The following is a 6,538-nucleotide window of genomic DNA, read 5'->3' on the forward strand; positions in this document are numbered from 1 at the left end:
AATATTAGAGTTCTCTATTTACACTTTTTTATTTTATATTTATTTCATCTTCCTTAATTATTTATTTTACAACATGTTATCAGTACAAGACTCTGCTCAAAATTTAAGAAGACTCAAGTAATAAATTTTCATTCTGTCAAAACTTTCTCATCTTAAATTTAATGCTATTTGTAACACCCTAATTTTTAGCACGTTGGTGCACGAAATTGTGATCAATACTTTTCACAACTCAATTAATCCCCGGTGATGAACCCAAAACCTTGGTATTCAATACCATGGCATAAACACAACTTCGCACAACTAACCAGCAAGTGTACTGGGTCGTCCAAGTAATAAACCTTACGCGAGTAAGGGTCGATCCCACAGAGATTGTTGGTATGAAGCAAGCTATGGTCACCTTGTAAATCTTAGTCAGGCAAACTCAATTGGTTATGAATGATGAATAAAACATAAAGATAAAGATAGAGATACTTATGCAATTCATTGGTAGGAATTTCAGATAAGCGTATGAAGATGCTTGGTCCCTTCCGTCTCTCTGCTTTCCTACTGTCTTCATCCAATCCTTCTTACTCCTTTCCATGGCAAGCTGTATGCAAGGGTTTCACCGTTGTCAGTGGCCACCTCCCATCCTCTCAGTGAAAATGTTCAACGCACCCTGTCACGGCACGGCTATTCATCTGTCGGTTCTCAATCAGGTTGGAATAGAATCCAGTGATTCTTTTGCGTCTGTCACTAACGCCCAGCCCTCGGGAGTTTGAAGCTCGTCACAGTCATTCAATCATTGAATCCTACTCAGAATACCACAGACAAGGTTTAGACCTTCCGGATTCTCTTGAATGCCGCCATCAATTCTAGCTTATACCACGAAGATTCCGGTTAAAGAATCCAAGAGATATCCACCCAATCTAAGGTAGAACGGAGGTGGTTGTCAGGCACACGCTCATAGGTGAGAATGATGATGAGTGTCACGGATCATCACATTCATCAAGTTGAAGAGCAAGTGATATCTTAGAACAAGAACAAGCGGAATTGAATAGAAGAACAATAGTAATTGCATTAATACTCGAGGTACAGCAGAGCTCCACACCTTAATCTATGGTGTGTAGAAACTCCACCGTTGAAAATACATAAGAACAAGGTCTAGGCATGGCCGTGAGGCCAGCCTCCCAATGATCTAAGAACTAGATGTCCAAAGATGATCTAGAGATCTAGAGTGATCAAAAGATGAAAATACAATAGTAAAAGGTCCTACTTATAGAGAACTAGTAGCCTAGGGTTTACAGAGATGAGTAAATGACATAAAAATCCACTTTCAGGCCCACTTGGTGTGTGCTTGGGCTGAGCATTGAAGCATTTTCGTGTAGAGACTCTTCTTGGAGTTAAACGCCAGCTTTTGTGCCAGTTTGGGCGTTTAACTCCCATCCTTGTGCCAGTTCCAGCGTTTAACGCTGGGAATTCTGATGGTGACTTTGAATGCCGGTTTGGGCCATCAAATCTTGGGCAAAGTATGGACTATCATATATTGCTGGAAAGCCCAGGATGTCTACTTTCCAACGCCATTGAGAGCGCGCCAATTGGGCTTCTGTAGCTCCAGAAAATCTACTTTGAGTGCAGGGAGGTCAGAATCCAACAGCATCTGCAGTCCTTTTTAGTCTCTGAATCAGATTTTTGCTCAAGTCCCTCAATTTCAGCCAGAAAATACCTGAAATCACAGAAAAACACACAAACTCATAGTAAAGTCCAGAAAAGTAAATTTTAACTAAAAACTAATAAAAATATACTAAAAACTAACTAAAACATACTAAAAACATACTAAAAACAATGCCAAAAAGCGTATAAATTATCCACTCATCACAACACCAAACTTAAATTGTTGCTTGTCCCCAAGCAACTGAAAATCAAATAAGATAAAAAGAAGAGAATATGCAATGAATTCCAAAAACATCTATGAAGATCAGTATTAATTAGATGAGCGGGGCTTTTAGCTTTTTGCCTCTGAATAGTTTTGGCATCTCACTCTATCCTTTGAAATTCAGAATGATTGGCTTCTTTAGGAACTCAGAATCCAGATAGTGTCATTGATTCTCCTAGTTAAGTATGATGATTCTTGAACACAGCTACTTATTGAGTCTTGGCCGTGGCCCAAAGCACTCTGTCTTCCAGTATTACCACCGGATACATACATGCCACAGACACATAATTGGGTGAACCTTTTCAGATTGTGACTCAGCTTTGCTAGAGTCCCCAATTAGAGGTGTCCAGAGTTCTTAAGCACACTCTTTTTGCCTTGGATCACAACTTTTATTTCTTTCTTTTTCTTTCTTTCTCCTTTTTTTTCGTTTTTCTCCTTCTTTTCTTTTTTTTTTTTGTATTCACTGCCTTTTCTTGCTTCAAGAATCATTTTTATGATTTTTCAGATCCTCAATAACATGTCTCCTTTTTCATCATTCTTTCAAGAGCCAACATTCATGAACCACAAATTCAAAAGACATATGCACTCTTTAAGCATACATTCAGAAAACAAAAGTATTGCCACCACATCAAAATAATTAAACTGTTATAAAATTCAAAATTCATGCAATTCTTTAAGAACATTTTTCATTCAAGAAAGGTGATGGATTCATAGGACATTCATAACTTTAAGGCATAGACACTAAGACACTAATGATCACAAGACACAAACATAGCTAAACATAAGCATAATTTTCGAAAAACAGAAAAATAAAGAACAAGAAAATTAAAGAACGGGTCCACCTTAGTGATGGCGGCTTGTTCTTCCTCTTGAAGATCCTATGGAGTGTTTGAGCTCCTCAATGTCTCTTCCTTGTCTTTGTTGCTCCTCTCTCATGATTCTTTGATCTTCTCTAATTTCATGGAGGAGAATGGAATGTTCTTGGTGCTCCACCCTTAGTTGTCCCATGTTGGAACTCAATTCTCCTATGGAGGTGTTTAGTTGCTCCCAATAGTTTTGTGGAGGAAAGTGCATCCCTTGAGGCATCTCAGGGATTTGATGATGAGAGGGGTCTCTTGTTTGCTCCATCCTCTTCTTAGTGATGGGCTTGTCCTCATCAATGGGGATGTCTCCCTCTATGTCAATTCCAACTGAATAACAGAGGTGACAAATGAGATGAGGAAAGGCTAACCTTGCCAAGGTAGAGGACTTGTCCGCCACCTTATAAAGTTCTTGGGATATAACCTCATGAACTTCTATTTCTTCTCCAATGATGATGCTATGAATCATGATAGCCCGGTCTATAGTAACTTCGGACCGGTTGCTAGTGGGAATGATTGAGCGTTGGGTAAACTCCAACCATCCCCTAGCCACGGGCTTGAGGTCATGCCTTCTCAATTGAACCGGCTTTCCTCTTGAATCTCTCTTCCATTGGGCGCCCTCTTCACAAATGACTGTGAGGACTTGGTCCAACCTTTGATCAAAGTTGACCCTTCTAGTGTAAGGATGTTCATCTCCTTGCATCATGGGCAAGTTGAATGCCAACCTTACATTTTCCGGACTAAAATCCAAGTATTTCCCCCAAACCATAGTAAGCCAATTCTTTGGGTCCGGGTTCACACTTTGATCATGGTTCCTGGTGATCCATGCATTGGCATAGAACTCTTGAACCATTAAGATTCTGACTTGTTGAATGGGGTTGGTAAGAACTTCCCAACCTCTTCTTCGGATCTCGTGTCGGATCTCCGGATATTCACTCTTTTTGAGTTTAAAAGGGACCTCGAGGATCACTTTCTTCAAGGCCACAACTTCATAGAAGTGGCCTTGATGCACCCTTGAGATGAATCTCTCCATCTCCCATGACTCGGAGGTGGAAGCTTTTGCCTTCCCTTTCCTCTTTCTAGAGGTTTCTCCGGCCTTGGATGCCATAAATGGTTATGGAAAAACAAAAAGCAATGCTTTTACCACACCAAACTTAAAAGGTTTGCTCGTCCTCGAGCAAAAGAAGAAAGAAGAGAGTAGAAGAAGAAGAAATGAAGAAGATGGAGGGGGCTTTGTTGTTCGGCCAAAGGGGGAGAAGTAGTGTTTAGGTTTTGTGAAAATGAAGGAGTGAAGATGGGTTTATATAGGAGCGGAGGGAGGGTTATGGTTCGGTTATGGGAGGGTGGGTTTGGGAGGGAAAGTGGTTTAAATTTGAATGGTGGGGTAGGTGGGGTTTTATGAAGGATGGATGTGAGTGGTGAAGAGAAATATGGGATTTGATAGGTGAAGGGTTTTTGAGGAAGAGGTGTTGAGGTGATTGGTGAATGGGTGAAGAAGAAGAGAGAGAGTGGTGGGGTCCACAGATCCTGAGGTGTCAAGGAAAAGTCATCCCTGCACCAAGTGGCGAGCAAAATTGCTCTTTGTACCAATTCTGGCGTTAAACGCCGGGCTGGTGCCCATTTCTGGCGTTTAACGCCAAGTTCTTGCCCTTTACTGGCGTTTAACGCCAGTCTGGTGCCCCCTTCTGGCGTTAAACGCCCAGAATGGTGCCAGACTGGGCGTTAAACGCCCATCTGCTAGCCTTACTGGCGTTTAAACGCCAGCAAGATCTTCCTCCAGGGTGTGCTGTTTTTCTTTCTGTTTTTCATTCTATTTTTGCTTTTTCAATTGATTTTGTGACTTCTCATGATCATCAACCTATAGAAAACATAAAATAACAAAGGAAAATAGATAAAATATAACATTGGGTTGCCTCCCAACAAGCGCTTCTTTAATGTCAGTAGCTTGACAGAGGGCTCTCATGGAGCCTCACAGATGCTCAGAGCAATGTTGGAACCTCCCAACACCAAACTTAGAGTTTGAATGTGGGGGTTCAACACCAAACTTAGAATTTGGTTGTGGCCTCCCAACACCAAACTTAGAGTTTGACTGTGCGGGCTCTGTTTGGCTCTGTTTTGAGAGAAGCTCTTCATGCTTCCTCTCCATGGTGACAGAGGGATATCCTTGAGTCTTAAACACAAAGGATTCTTCATTCACTTGAATGATCAATTCTCCTCTATCAACATCAATCACGGCCTTTGCTGTGGCTAGGAAGGGTCTGCCAAGGATGATGGATTCATCCATGCACTTCCCGGTCTCTAGGACTATGAAATCAGCAGGGATGTAATGGTCTTCAACTTTTACCAGAACATCCTCTACAAGTCCATAAGCTTGTTTTCTTGAGTTGTCTGCCATCTCTAGTGAGATTTTTGCAGCTTGCACCTCAAAGATCCCTAGCTTCTCCATTACAGAGAGAGGCATGAGGTTTACACTTGACCCTAGGTCACACAAGGCCTTCTTGAAGGTCATGGTGCCTATGGCACAAGGTATTGAGAACTTCCCAGGATCTTGTCTCTTTTGAGGTAATTTCTACCTAGACAAGTCATCCAGTTCTTTGGTGAGCAAAGGGGGTTCATCCTCCCAAGTCTCATTACTAAATAACTTGTCATTTAGCTTCATGATTGCTCCAAGGTATTTAGCAACTTGCTCTTCAGTGACATACTCATCCTCTTCAGAGGAAGAATACTCATCAGAGCTCATGAATGGCAGAAGTAATTCCAATGGAATCTCTATGGTCTTAGTGGGAGCCTCAGATTCCCATGGTTCCTCATTGAGGAACTCATTGGAGGTCAGTGGACATCCATTGAGGTCTTCCTCAGTGGCGTTCATTGCCTCTCCCTCCTCTCCAAATTCGGCCATGTTGATGGCCTTGCACTCTCCTTTTGGATTTTCTTCTGTATTGCTTGGAAGAGTACTAGGAGGGAGTTTAGTAGTTTTCTTGCTCAGCTGTCCCACTTGTCCCTCCAAGTTTCTAATGGAGGACCTTGTTTCAGTCATGAAACTTTGAGTGGTTTTGATTAGATCAGAGACCATGGTTGCTAAGTCAGAGTTGTTCTGCTTAGAACTCTCTGTCTGTTGCTGAGAAGATGATGGAAAAGGCTTGCCATTGCTAAACCTGTTTCTTCCACCATTATTGTTGTTGAAACCTTGTTGAGGTCTCTGTTGATCCTTCCATGAGAGATTTGGATGATTTCTCCATGAAGGATTATAGGTGTTTCCATAGGGTTCTCCCATGTAATTCACCTCTTCCATTGAAGGGTTCTCAGGATCATAAGCTTCTTCTTTAGATGAAACTTCCTTAGTACTACCTGGTGCATTTTGCATTCCAGACAGACTTTGAGAGATCATATTGACTTGCTGAGTCAATATTTTGTTCTGAGCCAATATGGCATTCAGAGTGTCAATCTCAAGAACTCCTTTCTTCTAATTTGTCCCATTGTTCACAGGATTCCTTTCAGAAGTGTACATGAATTGGTTATTTGCAACCATTTCAATTAGTTCTTGAGCTTCTGTAGGCGTCTTCTTCAGATGAAGAGATCCTCCAGCAGAGCTATCCAAAGACATCTTGGACAGTTCAGAGAGACCATCATAGAAAATACCTATGATGCTCCATTCAGAAAGCATATCAGAGGGACACTTTCTGATTAATTGTTTGTATCTTTCCCAAGCTTCATAGAGGGATTCTCCTTCCTTCTGTCTGAAGGTTTGGACTTCCACTCTAAGCTT

General features: G+C 41.5%; 1 non-coding gene across 1 annotated transcript; it reads left to right on the forward strand.

The window, feature by feature from the left end:
* The first annotated feature begins 6,430 nt into the window (after positions 1-6,430).
* LOC112713351 (small nucleolar RNA R71) lies at positions 6,431-6,538 on the forward strand. The gene has a single exon (XR_003158324.1). It is a non-coding gene; the product is annotated as a small nucleolar RNA R71 (small nucleolar RNA).

The sequence above is a fragment of the Arachis hypogaea genome, chromosome 9 (genome assembly GCF_003086295.3).
Source record: "Arachis hypogaea cultivar Tifrunner chromosome 9, arahy.Tifrunner.gnm2.J5K5, whole genome shotgun sequence".
NCBI classification, from domain to species: Eukaryota; Viridiplantae; Streptophyta; class Magnoliopsida; order Fabales; family Fabaceae; genus Arachis; species Arachis hypogaea.